This window comes from Staurois parvus, unplaced genomic scaffold, assembly GCF_062004578.1.
Source record: "Staurois parvus isolate SC_StPar_1 unplaced genomic scaffold, SC_StPar_1.0 ptg001475l, whole genome shotgun sequence".
In the NCBI taxonomy this organism is placed as follows: Eukaryota; Metazoa; Chordata; class Amphibia; order Anura; family Ranidae; genus Staurois; species Staurois parvus.
Window position 1 is genome coordinate 550,001 of NW_028319271.1, and position 18,701 is coordinate 568,701.

The following is an 18,701-nucleotide window of genomic DNA, read 5'->3' on the forward strand; positions in this document are numbered from 1 at the left end:
CAACTGTTAGTGGGATTATAACAAAGTGGAAGCAACTGGGAACAACAGCAACTCAGCCACCAAGTGGTAGGCCACGTCACATGACAGGGCGGGGTCAGCGCATGCTGAAGCGCACAGTGTGCAGAAGTCGCCAACTGTCTGCAGAGTCAATAGCTAAAGACCTCCAAACTTGGTGTGGCCTTCAGATGAGCCCAACAACAGTGTGTAGAGAGCTTCATGGAATGGGTTTCCATGGCCGAGCAGCTGCATCCAAGCCTTACATCACCAAGTGCAATGCAAAGTGTCGGATGCCGTGGTGTAAAGCACGCTGCCACTGGACTCTAGAGCAGAGGAGACGTGTTCTCTGGAGTGACCAATCACGCTTCTCTGTCTGGCAATCCGATGGAAGTGTCTGGGTTTGGCGGAGGCCAGGAGAACGGTACTTGCCTGACTGCATTGTGCCAAGTGTAAAGTTTGGTGGAGGGGGGATTATGGTGTGGGGTTGTTTTTCAGGGGTTGGGCTTGGCCCCCTAGTTCCAGTGAAGGGAACTCTTAAGGTGACATTTTGGACAATTTCATGCTCCCAACTTTGTGGGAAGAGTTTGGGGTTGGCCCCTTCCTGTTCCAACATGACTGCGCACCAGTGCACAAAGCAAGGTCCATAAAGACATGGAGGAGCCAGTTTGGGGTGGAGGAACTTGACTGTCCTGCACAGAGTCCTGACCTCAACCCCATAGAACACCTTTGGGATGAATTAGAGCGGAGACTCCGAGCCAGCCTCCTCCCCTTCCTTTGTTGCAGGGCATACCGAATGGAACATGGAGGGTCTGTTTGGGTTGTGGTGCCCAGTTGCTGGTGGAGCAGAGAACGATCAGGCAGCTTCATCTTGAACTCATCTCCAGCTTTTGGATGAAAAAGGGTCCTCTGAGAACCCAGGCTTTTGAGGAGCGTGAAGATCAGCCAGTGTGTAAGGTCCTCTTTACAATCTTCTTCAGCAATTTTTCGTTTTCCAATTGGGTCATTGAAAGCAAACCTAAAACCAAACTATGACTTCAGGTCTGAATGCGCCCCATACGGCGTTCTAATATATTATAAGATTCAGCGATAATAGATAAAAGCCTGCGCCCCCCCAAGGGAGTACGAATGGAAATGAATTCTTGCTATTCCTTGCCAGCTCAACTAATGTGTCCCAGGGTAATACATAAACTTCACTACGAAATAACAAAATACAAGCACACTAGACAGCACACGTCATCCCGTTGATTGCACATTAAAACATTGCGCTTGCATTAACATAATGGACCTCATAGACCAGGGTTGTCAAACTGGAGGCCCTCCAGCTGTTCGCCAAACTACAAGTCCCATCATGCCTCTGCCTTTGGGAGTCGTGCTTGTAACTGTCAATCATGCAATGCCTCATGGGACTTGTAGTTTGGCAACGGCTGGAGGGCAGCCAGTTTGCCTATGAATTCAAATAACACTTGTCACCCAGTGATTTATACATCTGTCCCATATGGAAGAAAAATAGATTTTAAATATATTTCAAAAATATTCTTCCCAAATATTTTGACATATATTTGAAATACTATAATTGTGGCCATATTCAATATATTAAAAAAAAAAAATATATATATATATATATATATATATATATATATACATACTATATGTTAAAATGCGTTCTTTATATATTACAAAATATATTAAAAATATTTTTAAAAATACATTTTCAAATATACCGTATATCTTTCAAAATACATTTAATCAACACTTTTGGAATGCATTTATAATCATATGTAAAAGTATATGTTAAGATGACTTTTTTATATGTTAAAAAAATCTGAGGAATATATTTAAAAAAAAATATATTGTTAAAAAATATTTTTCATATATTTTGTAATATATAAAAAATGCATTTCAACATACAGTATATATATATATATATAATTATTATTTATTTATTACAGGATATAGTGCTATCAATTTATGCTTCTCTTTACATATATATTGTACAATCACATCAGTCCCTAACCCTCAAGGGGCGTACAATCTAAGGTCCCTAACTCACATTCATACATACACATACTAGGGACAATTTAGACAGGAGCCAATTCACCTTCCAGCATGTCTTTGGAGTGTGGGAGGAAACCGGAGTACCCGGAGGAAACCCACACAGGCACAGGGAGAACATGCAAACTCCAGGCAGGTGGTGCTGTGGTTGGGATTCGAACTGGCGACCCTAGTACTGCCAGGCAGAAGTGCTAACCACTTAGCCACTGTGCTGCCAATATGTATATATATAATTATTTTTTTTAAATATATTGAATACTCCCAAAATTGTAGTATTTCAAATATATGGTAATATCTTTGGTAGAATATTTTTAAAATATATTTAAAATATATTTTTCTTCCACGTGGGGTAGTACACAATCTACCCCACATACATCTCTGTAAACACAGGGAACCATAACTCTCCATTATGGGCAATGCCTCTGAAGTGCAAGCAGTTCCTAATCCTTCTCCATTACATACTGGGGGTTGTTTCCTAAAACCGGAGAGGGCAACATCTGTTGCAGCTCTGCATGGAAACCAATCATTTTTCAGGTTTTATTGTCAAAGCTTAATGGAACAAGCTGAAGTTAGAAGCTGATTGGCTGTCATGTACAGCTGCGCCAGATTCCAAGTGCTCCATGTTTAGTAAATCCCCCTCACGGTGACTTATACCTCTCTCACAGTGCCTCATACCTCTCTATTACAAGGACCCATATCTCTCTATTACTCACAGTACCTCATTTACATGCAAGACAGTACATAGGACACTGACCACAACGGTCCTCCAAGGGTCTTGTATACATAATTGTGTTGTATATTTTCATATTCAAATCGAATAAAAATCATCTTAAATCTAAAAGAAAAGGTGTAACAACATGAATAAATACATACAAATTTCATTTATTATTCATATTCATCATTCATTTAACATTCAAAAAAAGAGGAACAAAAATTGTATTTTTTAAAAGATACTTATATTATTAACATTAATAATAATTACATATATATATTTTATTCTTTTTTTTTTAATAAGGGAGAGAAAAAGAAGGTGCAACAACACGAATAAATTCATACAAATTTAATTTATTATGCATATTCATCATTCATTTAACATTCAAAAAAAGAGGAACAAAAATTGTATTTTTTAAAAGATACTTATATTATTAACATTAATAATAATTACATATATATATTTTATTCTTTTTTTTTTTTAATAATGGAGAGAAAAAGAAGGTGCAACAACACGAATAAATTCATACAAATTTAATTTATTATGCATATTCATCATTCATTTAACATTCAAAAAAAGAGGGACAAATACGGTAATTTTAAAAAGATACTTGTATTATTAACATTAATAATAATTACATATATATATTTTATTCTTTTTTTAAATAATGGAGAAAAAAAAAGAAGGTGCAACAACATGAATAAATACATACAAATTTCATTTATTATGCATATTCATCATTCATTTAACATTCAAAAAAAGAGGGACAAATATGGTAATTTTAAAAAGATACTCGTATTATTAACATTAATAATAATTACATATATATATATTTTATTCTTTTTTTTTTAATAATGGAGAGAAAAAGAAGGTGCAACAACACAAATAAATTCATACAAATTTCATTTATTATTCATATTCATCATTCATTTAAAATTCAAAAAAAGAGGGACAAAAAAGGTATTTTGTAAAAGATACTTTTATTATTAACATTAATAATAATTACATATATATATTTTATTCTTTTTTTTTAATAATGGAGAAAAAAAGAAGGTACAACGACATGAATAAATACATACAAATTTAATTTATTATTCATATTCATCATTCATTTAACATTCAAAAAAAGAGGGACAAAAATGGTATTTTAAAAAAGATACTTTTATTATTAACATTAATAATATATATATATATATATATATATATATATTTTAATGGTGCTGAATACAAATCTGAAAAGTAAACCTGAAATGTGTGTGCATACATGTGTATGTATATATATATATATATATATATATATATATATATATATATATAAAATATATATATATACACACACACACACATATATATGCAGGTGTAACAAAATGAATAAATACATACAAATTTAATTTCACATTCCTATCCAACACTCATTTAACATTCATTAAGAATGGCTACCATAGGAAAAAGGTACTATAATTATAATAATACTATTTAATTTTGTATATATATATTTCATTTTCAACACCATTTAAAAATATATAACTATTATTGTGACCGTTATTTTTCTTATTATTATTATTATTATTAGTAGTAGTATTATTAGTATTCTTATTATTATTAATAATAATCCCATAAGTAATATTAAGATGATGATTATTAATTTTATTTTATATATATATATATATATATATATATATAAAATATTAACAGTAATAATAATAATAGTTATATATTTTTAAATGGTGTTAAAAATGAATATGAAATTTTATATATATATATATATATATATATATATATATATATATATATATATATATTTATATAATATATTAAAAATTAACATTTTAATAATACTAATAGGATGATAATAATCATAATAAAAAAAATCATAATTTTAATGATACTTATAGGATTATTATTATTAATAATAATAATAATAATAATAATAGTTTGAATAATAGTAATAATTATATCAAATATATAAATATGGAGCTGATAATTTAGGAAATAAACATGAGCACATACTGTACATTCTGAAGACATTGCTCTCCAGCTGGTTGCCTGTACATTATGCCAAATCCAACGTGTTGTATGTACATTAAACATTATTTGTCCTTTTCCAATACAGAATCAGTAGGCAAGCTGAATATGTGATGAGCATATAAATTATTAACAATTCATAAAGAGGATAAAATCTTCAGGCAATTTTTTTATTGTGTTAATCAACATTATATATTTGTTCAACAGATTACAATAAAACACGGTTATGGAAATGATTTAAAAGTTCAAGAGAAGCTTTTTATATTCAAATGTTCTAATTTTATATTGAGAAAATCTATTTAATCAATTGTATAATCTTATGTATATGTGCAGATGTACCACTGTATCAATGGGACACAAATATAAAATGGAAATCTCAGAGTCGGTTCAGTTTTGTCAAGGACTATTGAACATAAATGATTGGTTAGGGTGGCCATGCAGAATAACAGGTTTGGAAAATTGAGACTGCGGTTGGTGGTTTTTGCAAATGGCCTTTAAACAGTTCCTGAAGGTTCCAGAAAAGCCACGTAACCAGGGGCGGACTGACAACTCATGGGGCCCCCGGGCAATAGGGGATCATGGGGCCCCTGTGTCCTTGCCCAAACTTAAAAAACCCTATGAAAAAGGTACCAGGGGCATCTCATTATTATTATTATATTATTATACAGTATTTATAAAGTGCCAACAGTTCGCTCAGTGCTGTACATTACAATGGGAGACAATACACGAGACAGTACAATAACAATACAATACAATACACGAGGGGTTCGAGGGCCCTGCTCCTTGGAGCTTACAATCTAGGAGGGAGGGGATGTTGGCACAGGAGGAGATAGCTGTGGGGGATGGAGTGGTAGGAAGAGTGGAGGAGGTCGGCAATTAGCTGAGGGCGGGGTAGGCTTCCCTGAAGAGGTGGGTTTTTAGGGTGCGCCTAAAGGAAAGGAGAGTGGGTGATAGTCTGATGGATTGGGGTAGGGAGTTCCAGAGGATGGGTGATGTCCTGGAGAAGTCCTGGAGGCGGGCATGGGAGGAGGAGATCAGGGAACTAGAGAGAAGGAGGTCTTGTGAGGAGCGGAGAGTGCGTTTTGGGTGGTATTTGGATATCAGGTCGGTGATGTAGTTTGGGGCAGAATTATGGACGGCTTTGTACATCAGTGTTAGCAGTTTGAATTTGATCCGTTGGGCAATCAGAAGCCAGTGGAGGGATTGGCAGAGGGGGGGTGGCGGAAATGGAACGGTTGGTAAGGTGGATGAGTCTGGCCGCCGTATTCAGGATCAACTGAAGTGCGGATAGCCTGTGGTGAGGCAGGCCAGTGAGGAGGGAGTTGCAGTAGGCCCCCTACTGACCCCGGGCCCTCGGGCACTGCCCGAGTTTCCAAATGGTCAGTCCACCCTTGCACGGAACTATGTCGGACTTGTTTATATTCCCCAAAAAATGGCTGTTTATTATTTTACATTTTCTCCAGAAACAGACAATAAAAGAGATGTAAATCATTTCTAAGTGACAGAATAAAAACAAAATACAAAAACAAAAAAAAAATATTAAAATACACCAAACTATTCCAAACACCCCCTTCCCACATACAAGGAAACACAGATCCTTCAAATCAAAAAAATTAAAGAGTAGGAAAAAAGAGTAGATCGATTTTTAAATAGAAAAGCAAACAATTCGCTTGCAGTGAGGTACCCCCCCTTCCTTAGTTAAATTCTCATTTATGCCTATGGCTTTTATTCACTCGACCCCCTGCTCCTGCAGGCTCCCTTGGGTGAGGGTAGCTGAGGCGTAATGGAGACGTGTTGCTCCTTTATACCTGGGGTACCCGTAGTTTGTTAATGGCAGAACACCATATCTGCTCTCAGGTAGGTTCGTATCCTAGTCCAGACCCACCTGAGCAAGCCCACCAGGAACCTGTCACTGGCCTGGGCCAATCATAAGCAACCAAGGCATTCCCCACCCTGCACCTGTCCCGTATCTGGTTGGAGGCTGAAATGACGGGTGCCAATAGACTGATTCAATGGTGGCTGCTTCAGGAAGTGTCCAGCTTGGTGGGTCTCAGGCAGACGGTGAGGACATCAGCAGGAACACAAGGCACATGTTGTAGAGAAGGTCTGGTTCAGCAGTGGACACCTGCAGTGGATGGAGGTGGTGTAGGATCAAAGTGATAGGGAGGAACTCGAGTGGCATTGTTGAGTTAGGACAGAAAAGTTAGGAGCTAAGCCTGGGTCATACACAGTTGGCCAGGAGAAGCAAAGAACTCAAACGAGGTCTTCACCAGATGTCAACCAGAGAAGAAGTCCAGAGGCAGGCCGAGCTGGTCACAGGAAGTCAGGATAAACACAGAATACTTGGATCATGGACAAGCTGAAGATTATCCAGCAATCATCTTTCCCTGTGTACTCCCTTATAAAGGGCGTTTTGCACCATTTCTGAAATTGGATGCACATTGGCAATGTGTCAACATACGCGTAATATGTTACGTGTTTCAGGAGACCCACCCTCTTTGTCGAGCCAGCTGTTTGACAAAGGGGACGAGGCCCCTGAAACATGTAGCAGTCTGCCCACACCAGGCTTCACTGCCAGAATTCTCTCATCTCCTCTCCTTTCCTCTCCTCTCCTCTATGTCTCTAGGATCCACTGGTCTGCCCGCCACTGCGTGGCTACTAGCCTCTGTTCTGCTGCATGATCGGCTCACACACATACAGCCCATTCATCAGTTGTTGTCTGCTGTCTTTCCTTGGCTTCCCAACCTGGATATCAATATTCTTATGTGCTTTTTTAATAAATGGTGTGTGACAAACTGTCCCTTTTGTGATAACATTTTGCCCTTTCTGTTATGGTTTTATCCCTTTGGTAAAGCTATATATTTAGCAGCTGGTATGTAGACAGACATTCTACGCTGTTTGTTTAGGGAAATGTGACCTTGTAGTTCATACTGTATTGTTGGGTTGTAGGGTTTTGTTGTGGGTGGGGAAAACCCGGTGCCAGGCTGTCTGGTGGGGTTGAAGCTGTATATACTGAGCTGTGTTTAATAAAGATTGAGTCATTTTCACCCTACACGAAGTTCCGACTCGTGGTTTGGGGTATCAGAGAAGGACTGGTTTTGAGCTCTAATACCTGCCTTGGCAGAGCACTGGAAGACTTGCAGGACAAGGGGACCCTTGACTGAGATGCATCGCTCCGCACGAGGAAGCCCAGGCGGAACGGTTCCGCCACATGGTGTTTTTACGATCCTAGTAACTCCAGCGCCCTACTTGTGTTCTTTTCTATACGTGGTGTGGAGACCAATACCAGATCTCCTAAGGAGCTGCGGGAATCTTTTCTTTCCATTCTCCCCGTGGACAAAGGGCACATAGATTCATGGACCTTATAGCAATTTGAGGAGCACTGAGTAAGTGGTGCATCCTTCATGTGCAAAACTTGCTTATTGTTGTATACATGTGACCGAAGGGTGGGGAATGACCTGGCCACAGATTGTTGGACCAGTACAGTGACAACTTCCTGGTGGGCTCACTCAAGTGGGTTTGGACAACGATCCAAAAACACCTGAGGTCATCCCTACTCTCAGGTTCTCATTTCAGTTGGTAATAAGAAATCCAACTGACGCAAAAACATTCATGCCAGCTACTTCCGGAAGCCAGAGCCTTGAGACATATAGACCAGCTATCATCAAGGTAGCCTTGTTGGGTTGTAGGGTTTTGTTGTGGGTGGGGAAAACCCGGTGCCAGACTGTCTGGTGGTGGTGAAGCTGTATATACTGAGCTGTGTTTCAATAAAGATTGAGTCATTTTCACCCTACACGAAGTTCCGACTCGTGGTTTGGGGTAGCAGAGAAGGACTGGTTTTGAGCTCTAATACCTGCCTTGGCAGAGCACTGGAAGACTTGCAGGACAAGGGGACCATTGGCTGAGACGCATCGCTCCGCACGAGGAAGTCCAGGCGGAACGGTTCCGCCACATGGTGTTTTTACGATCCTAGTAACTCCAGCGCCCTACTTGTGTTCTTTTCTATACGTGGTGTGGAGACCAATCCCAGATCTCCTGAGGAGCTGCGGGAATCTTTTCCCTTGGACAAAGGGTACATAGACTCATGGACCTTATAGCAATTTGAGGAGCACTGAGTAAGTGGTGCATCCTTCATGTGCAAAACTTGCTTATTGTATACATGTGACCAAAGGGTGGGAAATGACCTGGCCACAGATTGTTGGACCAGTACAGTGACAACTTCCTGGTGGGCTCACTCAAGTGGGTTTGGACAACGATCCAAAAACATCTGAGGTCATCCCTACTCTCAGGTTCTCATTTCAGTTGGTAATAAGCAATCCAACTGACGCAAAAACATTCATGCCAGCTACTTCCAGAAGCCAGAGCCTTGAGACATATAGACCAGCTATCAACAAGGTAGCCTTCAAGGGAGGATTTTTATTTTTAGCGCAAGAAGCTTAACATAGGAAGCTAGAATTCATAACAGTTTCGGGCTGATCCGTAAGTTAGGCCAGTTCCCATGGGTCCCTTTTAATGCATTTGTTTCCATACCTTTAATTCTCTCCTGATGTCTTCATTTCAGAAGGTTAAACTTCTGGCACCGGTCTCCTCACAAGCGTTCAGATTGACTTTCAGTCTTCTTGAGATCAGCGCTTTTGTGTCCGCGGTAGGATAACCTTGCAGTGTTTTTAATAAAGGTCTGAGACCGCATTGTTTGTTTATTTTTAGGGCTCTAACAGGGCACGGAACTTTTCAACCACAGTCATCTATCCACTTATTAATACAGGCAAAAAAGCTCGGAATGGACCTTGAGATTTATGACTGGCAGATCTCAGTGGCTTTTTAGATGCTTCCTGAATAAAATATAAGTGGTGTCTTTTGAACACTTTGTTTCAATTATGCTCTTAATCAATATGGACTCTCAGTTCCAATTAGGAGACATTGCGATGGAACACAGGATGCTGAACAACATTAACAGTTGCAATGTCGCAGTAGAAAAGGTCTTGAACATTGAAAAAAAAAATCCAAATTTGTAATTTTCCTTTAGCTCGGTCTTTTAGTTTCAAATACTGGTGTGCATTTTTGCTGTCTTGATTGATTTAGTGCAGTGTATGCCAGTGGTTCTCAACCAATGGGCCATGGACCACTGCTGGGCTACAACTTCCCTCTTCCCAGGCCTCCAGCTAGCTGCGGGACCCCAAATCACCCATAGTGCATCCCAGCTCCCAAAGTGCCTCTCAGTGACCTTCAACCTCTCATGGTGCCCCCAGGCCTCCTGAGTTTCCACAGTGCCTCCTAACCTTCCACAATGCCCCACAACCTCTCCTAGCTGCAGAGCTTCCAGCACCCAATAGGGCCTCCAATAGTGTCCCACAGTGCCTGCAGACCCCCTCAGTTCCCACTGTACCTCCCACAATGCCCCACAATCCCCCTTAGCTGCAGAGCTTCCAGCACCCAATAGGGCCTCCAATAGTGTCCCACAGTGCACCCAGCCTCCACAGTCCTCCAATCTTCCACATTGCTCCTTTAAAAACTCCTTGAGAGATCTCCCAACCCCCTGCAGACATCCCATCCTCTACAATACAGATCCCTCCAGAAACCTCATCCCGCCAGGACCACTAAGTCTGCTACAAAGTCCTCTAACCCCCTCCCCCAGAACCTTCATAACCCCCCACAGTATCGTCCCGTTCCACTGAGCTATAGCCCATTGCTGGGCTGTAGCCTCCTTCCTCCCAGGTCTCCAGCTAGCTGCTGATCCCCTAACCTCCCACAGTGCCTCCTAGCTTCCATAGATGCAGAGCCTCCAGCCCCCCTAGGGCCCCCAAACGTGGCTCACAGTGCTTCTCAGCCCCTGCAGTGCCCAGTCTTCCACATTGTTTCTGCCAAACTCCTAGTCTCCTGGAGAGACCCCCCCCATCTCTTTCCAGAAACCCCATTCTTCGCAGTTGCCAATAGTTACCTCCAGAAATCTCCTCCCCCACAGGGTCACCAAGTCTGCTGCAGAGTTCCCTAACCCCCTCCAGAACCTTTATCCTGCCACAGTGACACCTAGCTCTTCTGGGCTACGACCTCCCTCCTCCAAGGTCTCCAGCTAGTTGCTTATCCCCTGACCTCCAATAGTGCCCCTGAAACTCTAAATGCAACCCCAGGCCCCCCTAAGAGCTCCCAGTCCCCACAATGCCTGCTAACCTACCAACCCCTCAGCCCCCTGCAGTACCTGCTAGCTTGCTGAAGAGTCTCCAGACCCACTTAGTGCCCCCCACAGCGTCCCACAATGCTCCTAGCCCCCAAAAGTGCCCTCCAGTCTCCCATAAATATCCCAGCCTCCTGGAGAGACCCCCCCCCCTAACCTTCTCTAAAGACCCTATCCTCCACAGTTGCCCCCCAGCTCCCTCCAGAAACTTCATCCACTTACAGGACCACCAAGTCTGCTGCAGAGTCCCCCAACCCCCTCCAGAATCCCTATCTACCTATCTCCCCATGGTGACAACCAAAACCATCCAGAGTCTTCCAGAAATTCAATACATATTTTATATTCTCTCATACTTTTATTGTTGAGTATTGAGTATTCTACTGTTTGGGCATGGAAGGTTTTGGAAGACTTTACCAAGCCCTGGCCTCAAAAAGGTTGAGAAGCTGTATATGCTAATAAACCTTTGGCCAGGTATACACTCACCGGCCACTTTATCAGGTACACCTTGCTACCTGGTGTGGTCTTCTGCTGTTGTAGCCCATATGACAACCGTCGCTCACTGGATATTTTCTCTTTTTCGGCCCATTCTCTAGAGATGGTTGTATGTGAAAATCCCAGTAAATCAGCAGTTGTTGAAATACTGAGACCAGCCCATCTGACACCAACAACCATGCCACGTTCAAAGTCACTTAATTTCCCTTTCCTCCCCATTCTGATGCTCTGTTTAAACTTCATTAAGTCCTATCCACCACGTCTAGATGCCTAAATGCAAAGCAGTGCGCAGGAGCTGACGGGGAGGAGAACTGTTTTGTTCACTAACAGTTCTCCCCCCCCAGTCGGAGACCCTCGGAAATCACCGGGCGCCAGCGAGTAATCACTTGGTGATTGACAGTTGCGAATGGTGGCCTACCCAGAAAGGCAAAATCACATATATATATATATATATATATATATATATGCGTTGTTTTGCGCACAGCTGCCGCCCTGTGGTAGTATTTTTGCCTGGGGTGGAGCTAAAGCGGTTAACCATAATCTCATCTGTAAAAGTCCCTGAATGGCCTAATGATATAGCCAGCACACATGGGCTTGGCCCCCTAGTTCCAGTGAAGGAAACTCTTAAGGTGACATTTTGGACAATTTCATGCTCCCAACTTTGTGGGAAGAGTTTGGGGATGGCCCATTCCTGTTCCAACATGACTGCGCACCAGTGCGCAAAGCAAGGTCCATAAAGACATGGAGGAGCCAGTTTGGGGTGGAGGAACTTGACTGGCCTGCACAGAGTCCTGACCTCAACCCCATAGAACACCTTTGGGATGAATTAGAGTGGAGACTGCAAGCCAGGCCTCCTCCCCCGACATCAGTGCCTGAGCTGACAAATGTGCTTCTGGAAAAATGGTCCAACCTTCCCATAGACACCCTCCTAAACCTTGTGGACGGCCTTCCCAGAAGAGTTGAAGCTGTTATAGCTGCAAAGGGCGGGGCCAGCTCAATATTGAACCCTACAGACTAAGACTGGGAGGCCATTAAAGGTCATGTGCGTGGAAAGGCCGACCAACTCAATATTGAACCCTACGGACTAAGACTGGGAGGCCATTAAAGTTCATGTGTGTGGAAAGGCCGGCCGACCAATACTTGGGGCAATATGGTGTATATCTGTGGCTGCGGGACAGGGAATGCCTCCACCACCTATACTTGGCAGTCTGTTTTGAATGTTTCTGGGAAGGATAGCTCAAGCGGGTTTGGACTCATGTCTGAACGTGTCTGAGCTCATCCTTACTGTTGATATCTCATTCAAGATGGAGGAGCCTAGCAACACTCTCAGGTACACAAGAGAGGCTTTTACTGGTAAATAACCTGCATAATGTTCATTAAATGTCCATATAATTCTATGGGAAGATTTTTTCTGAAATTAATGATCTTAGTTGATCCAGGGAATATCCGATTGCCTCTCGGGGGATCACGAAGGAATTGCTGTCCTAATCTATCCATCTTTAGACGATCCCTGAAAATTTCTCTTTAACCCCTTGACTTCTTGAGGATTTACCCCCCTTTATGACCAGGCCCCTTTTTGGTACTCGGCGCTGCAGTAATTCAACTGATAATTGCGCGGTCATGCAATGCTGCACCCAAACGAAATTTACGTCCTTTATTTCACACAAATAAAGCTTTCTTTCGGTGGTATTTGATCACCTGTGCGCTTTTTATTTTTCACGCTATAAACAAAAAAAGACCAAACATTTGACGAAAAACTATATTTTTTACTTTCAGCTATAAAAAATATATAGTAAACTCAAAGTTAGTTATAAATTTAGGCCAAAATGTATTCTGCTCCATGTTTTTGGTAAAAAAAATCCCAATAAGTGTATATTGATTGCTTTGCGTGGAAGTTATAGCGTCTACAAACTATGGTATAAATACTGCAATTTACGCCATTTTATTGCTATACAGCGCTGCGCTAATTTAACGGACAATTGCGCGGTCATGCAGTACGGTACATAAATGAAATTTACATCCTTTTTTCCCCACAAATTGAGCTTTCTTTCAGTGGTATTTGATCGCCTGTGCGTTTTTAATTTTTTGCGCTATAAAAAAAAAGGCTGACAATTTTGAGGAAAAAAAACAATATTTTGGACTTTTTGCTATAAAACATGTCCAGTAAAAAAAAATTTAAAATCAAATTTAGTCATAAATTTGTGCCAAAATGTATTCTGCGACATGTCTTTGTTAAAACAAAAACCCAATACGTGTAAATTAATTGGTTTACGTGAAAGTTATAGCGTTTAAAAATGGCGGGAAAGATACAGGGATTTTTATTTTTTTTTATACTAATAATGGTGGCGATCAGCGACTTATGGCGGCAATCAGCGACTTATGGCGGCGATCAGCGACTTATGGCGGCGGTCAGTGACTTATGGCGGCGATCAGCGACTTTTGGCAGCGATCAGCTACTTATGGCAACGATCAGTGACTTATGGCAGCGATCAGCGACTTACGGCAGCGATCAGCGATTTATGGCGGCGATCAGCGATTTATGGTGGCGATCAGTGACTTATGGCGGCGATCAGCGACTTATGGCGGCGATCAGTGACTTATGGCAGCGATCAGCTACTTATGGCGATGATCAGTGACTTATGGCGGCGATCAGCGACTTATGGCGGTGATCAGCGACTTATGGCAGCGATCAGCTACTTATGGCAACGATCAGTGACTTATGGCGGCGATCAGTGACTTATGGCCGCGATCAGCGACTTATGGCGGCGATCAGCGACTTATGGCAGGACTGTGGGACTGCGGTGGACATTCTGACACTGGGGGGGAACTGACTTGGGGTCACTGATATCCCCAGTGACACCAATACAGTGATCAGTGCAAAAAAAAACACTGACACTGTACTAATGGCACTGGGGAGGAAGGGGTTAACTTTATTATTCAGTGAAAGGGTTAACTGTGTGAGGGGAGTGTTTTACTAGGGGGCGGGGGTGTGTACTGCACTGGGACACGCTGATCCCGAGAGATAAACTCTTCTCTCCCGATCAGCCTGTCAAGAGCTAACAGGGAACTGACAGAGAGCACCGCTACTGCAGCCCTGATCTCTGTCAGTGATTGCCGCTAATCGCCGGGACACAGCTGGTAATGACCGGCTGTGACCCGGCGACTGACATCCGCGGCCATGATCGGCAGGACAGGTAGGGCGGGGGCGCGCCTCGCGCGCGCCCCCTACATGTTTTGAAGACACACATTTTAAAACGTGGTTTTGCCCAGCCGTGCCAACCTGCCAACGTATTTCTACAGTGCGGTTAAAGAAGCCTATCCTGCTTCTAACTAGTAAACTGTCATTTATTTCCTTTATCAGCCCATCCCCCCACAGCTATTACCTTTTGTATCACTCGACCCTTCCTCCTAGATTGTAAGCTCCCAGGATCAGGGCCCTCTGTTTCCTTTTGTAACTGTAACGTCTGTCTTCATTTTATAAAGCGCTGCGCAAACTGTAAAATCCTGTACATAAATACATAATACATATAAATACATAAATCCTGTATAATAATAAACAAAAAAAAAAAGAAAAAAAAAAAAAAGAAAAACATAGTAACCGTTGTGAATACATTAACATGATATATCACCAGAGAGGGATGCAAAGAAACAAAAAAAAAAAAAAAAGTGGGAAAGGGAATGTAGATAAATATAGCAACACGCCATCATGCGCAAACCCATTTGCTGACTCTTATGCTAATTGTATGGAAAGTGTTGATGGAAATTGATAATAAAATTGCGGCATTATTTGGACCCGGAATAATCTCTGGTGGGAATGATGTGGAGGTCACCAGGGTCTCCTCTTAGAAAATGACATGTATATAATTCCGAGCCTACCTGGCGGCGTTACAATTATCTCAGCACTATGTTTCCTTTTTTCTGTAATTTTGCTGAATATTAATTTAACGCACGCAGCAAGTACAGCTCACCGATATGAGGCGCGCAGACTCATCGCACTAAATGTTTATTATTTCACTTTTTTTAAAATTTTTCCATTGCCCTATGCGACAAACTTAAACAGCGGTTTACAAAATCGGTCGCCTATTACTAATTGGTCGCAGGCGTTGACCCCTTACCCTCCAGAGGATTTACCACCGCCCCCCCCTTCCTGACCAGGCTGTTTTTTTTGCGCTGCGGCGCTGCGTTACTTTAACTGACAATTGCGCTGCATCCAAAATTAAATTTGCATCCTTTTTTTCCCCATGAACAGAACTTTCTTTCGGCGGTCTGCTGCGTTTTTTATTTTTTTGCGCTATAAATAAAAAAATACAATTTTGAGAAAAATGACAATATTTTTGACTTTTTCTTATTAAACAAAAAAAAATTTAAAAATCTAATTTCGTCATAAATTTAGGCCAAAATGTATTCTGTTTCGTGTCTTTGTTAAAAAAAAAAAATCCCAATACAGTGAAGGAAATGCGTATTTGCTCCCCTGCTGATGTTGAATGTTCGCCCCTCACAAAGAAATGATCGGTCTAAAAATCGAATGTTCAGTGTATTGTAACACTGAGAGACAGAATGGCAACAACAAATTCAGCAGAAATGCGTCTAACAAATGATGACGGATCTGCATGTTTATGAGGGAAATAAGGATTTGATCCCCTTCACAAAACATGACTTAGTACTTGGTGGCAAATCCCTTGTTGGCAATCACAGAGGTCAGACGTTTCCTGGAGTTGGCCCCCAGGTTCGCACACATCTCAGGAGGGATTTTGGCCTAACGAATGATGACTGATTTGCATGTTCATGAGGGAAATAAGGATTTGATCCCCTATCATTCAGCAGGATTTCTGGCTACCAGGTGTCTTTCATACAGGTAACAAGCTGAGATTAGAAGCAGTCTCTTAAAGGGAGTGCTGCTAATCTCATTGTGTTACCTGTATAAAAGACACCTGTCCACAGGAGCCATCAAACCATCAGATTCCAAACTTTCCACCATGGCAAAGACCAAAGAGCTGTCCAAGGGTGTCAGGGACAAGATTGTGGACCTACACAAGGCTGGACTGGGCTACCAAACTATGGCCAAGCAGCTTGGTGAGAAGGTGACAACAGTTGCTGCAATCATTCACAAATGGAAGAAACACAAAACAAGTGTCAGTCTCCCTAGGTCTGGTGCACCATGCAAGATCTCACCTCGTGGAGTGTCAATGATCATGAGAACAGTGAGGAATCATCCCAGAACTACACGTGAGGATCTTGTCAATGATCTCCAGGCAGCTGGGACCACGGTCACCAAGAAAACAATTGGTAACACACTACGCTGACAAGGACTGAAATCCTGCAGTGCCCGCAAGGTCCCTCTGCTCAAGAAAGCACATGTCCAGGCCCATCTGAAGTCTGCCACTGAACATCTGAATGATGCAGAGGAGGACTGGTGGGAAGTGTTGTGGTCAGATGAGACCAAAATCCAGCTCTTTGACATCAACTCAATTTGCCATCTTTGGAGGAGGAGAAATGCTGCCTATGACCCCAAGAACACCATCCCAACTGTGAAACATGCTGGTGGAAACATTCTGCTTTGGGGGTGTTTTTCTGCTTAGGGGACAGGACAACTGCACCGCATCAAAGGGACGATGGACGGGGCAATGTACCATCAAATCTTGGGTGAGAACCTTCTTCCCTCAGCCAGGGCATTGAAAATGGGTCGTGGATGGGTGTTCCAGCATGACAATGACCCAAAACACACAGCCAAGGCAACAAAGGAGTGGCTCAAGAAGAAGCACATTAAGGTCCTGGAGTGGCCTAGCCAGTCTCCAGATCTTCATCCGATTGAAAATCTGTGGAGGAGCTGAAAGTTCGAGTTGCCAAACGTCATCCACCAAACCTTAATAACTTGGAGAGGATCTGCCAAGAGGAGTGGGCCAAAATCCCTCCTGAGATGTGTGCAAACCTGGGGGCCAACTACAGGAAACGTCTGACCTCTGTGATTGCCAACAAGGGATTTGTCACCAAGTACTAAGTCATGTTTTGTGAAGGGGATCAAATCCTTCTTTCCCTCATGAACATGCAGATCAGTCATCATTTGTTAGACGCATTTCTGCTGAATTTGTTGTTGCCATTCTGTCTCTCAGTGTTACAATACACCGAACATTCGATTGTTAGACCGACCATTTCTTTGTGAGGGGCGAACATTCAACATCAGCAGGGGAGCAAATACACATTTCCTTCACTGTAGGTGTAAATGAATTGGTTTACGTGAAAGTTATAGAGTCTACAAATGGAGGTATAGATGCTGGAAATTTATTTTTCTTTTTTTACTAGTAATGGCGGCAATCAGCGACTTATAGCGGGACTGCGGCAGGCATTCTGACACTGGGGGGGAACTGACTTGGTGTCACTCACATCCCCAGCGACACCAATACAGTGATCAGTGCTAAAAAAAAAGCATTGACACTGTACTAATGGCACTGGGCAGGAAGGGGTTAACATGTGGGGCGATCAAAGGGTTAACTGTGTGCTGTTTCACTATGTTGGCTGTATGTGTGCTTTACACTGTAAGCACACTGCTTTGTATGTCTCTCCCCCGTCAGAGATACTCGGCGATCCTCGGGTGCCAGTGAGTAATCACCGGCTGGGACCTGGTGATTGACAATGGCGCCCCCGTGATAATGCGCACCCGTGCCGCCCTGTAGCAGTATTTCTTCTATAGGGCGGCGCAGAAACGGTTAATACATATAGGGGGTTATTTGTTAAAATTGCATAGTGCAAAATCTGGTGCCACTATGCACTTAAACCAATCAGGTTCCAGGTTTTATTGCCAAAGCGTAACTGAAAAAAAACTGAAGCTAGAAGCTGATTGGCTCCCGTGCACAGCTTCACCTACAAGCTGGTGCTTCACTGGAGCTCGTAATTCCGCGTCACACATACTAGGACCAATTAATCAACCAGCAAGTCCTTGGAGCGTGGGAAGAAATCCCATGCACGCTCAGGGAGAACACCGTGCCCATAGGGGCTTGGCTGGGATTTGAACCAGGGACCCCAGTGCTACAAAACTTAAATGCTAGACATTAAGCCGTGACGATGCCTGCTTATGCTAAGCTTCTCTGTGGTATCAGTCTCTTACAGTCTCTGTATGGCAGAGCTCAGACTGGTAGAGGGGGAAGCAAAAGAAGGTGTCAATCGAGTCACCTGTTGACAAGGTGCATACTGATAGGAGGAAACAGCAGAGTGACACAGAGTTGAGGTATGCCAACTTGGTAGAGGATCAGTGCT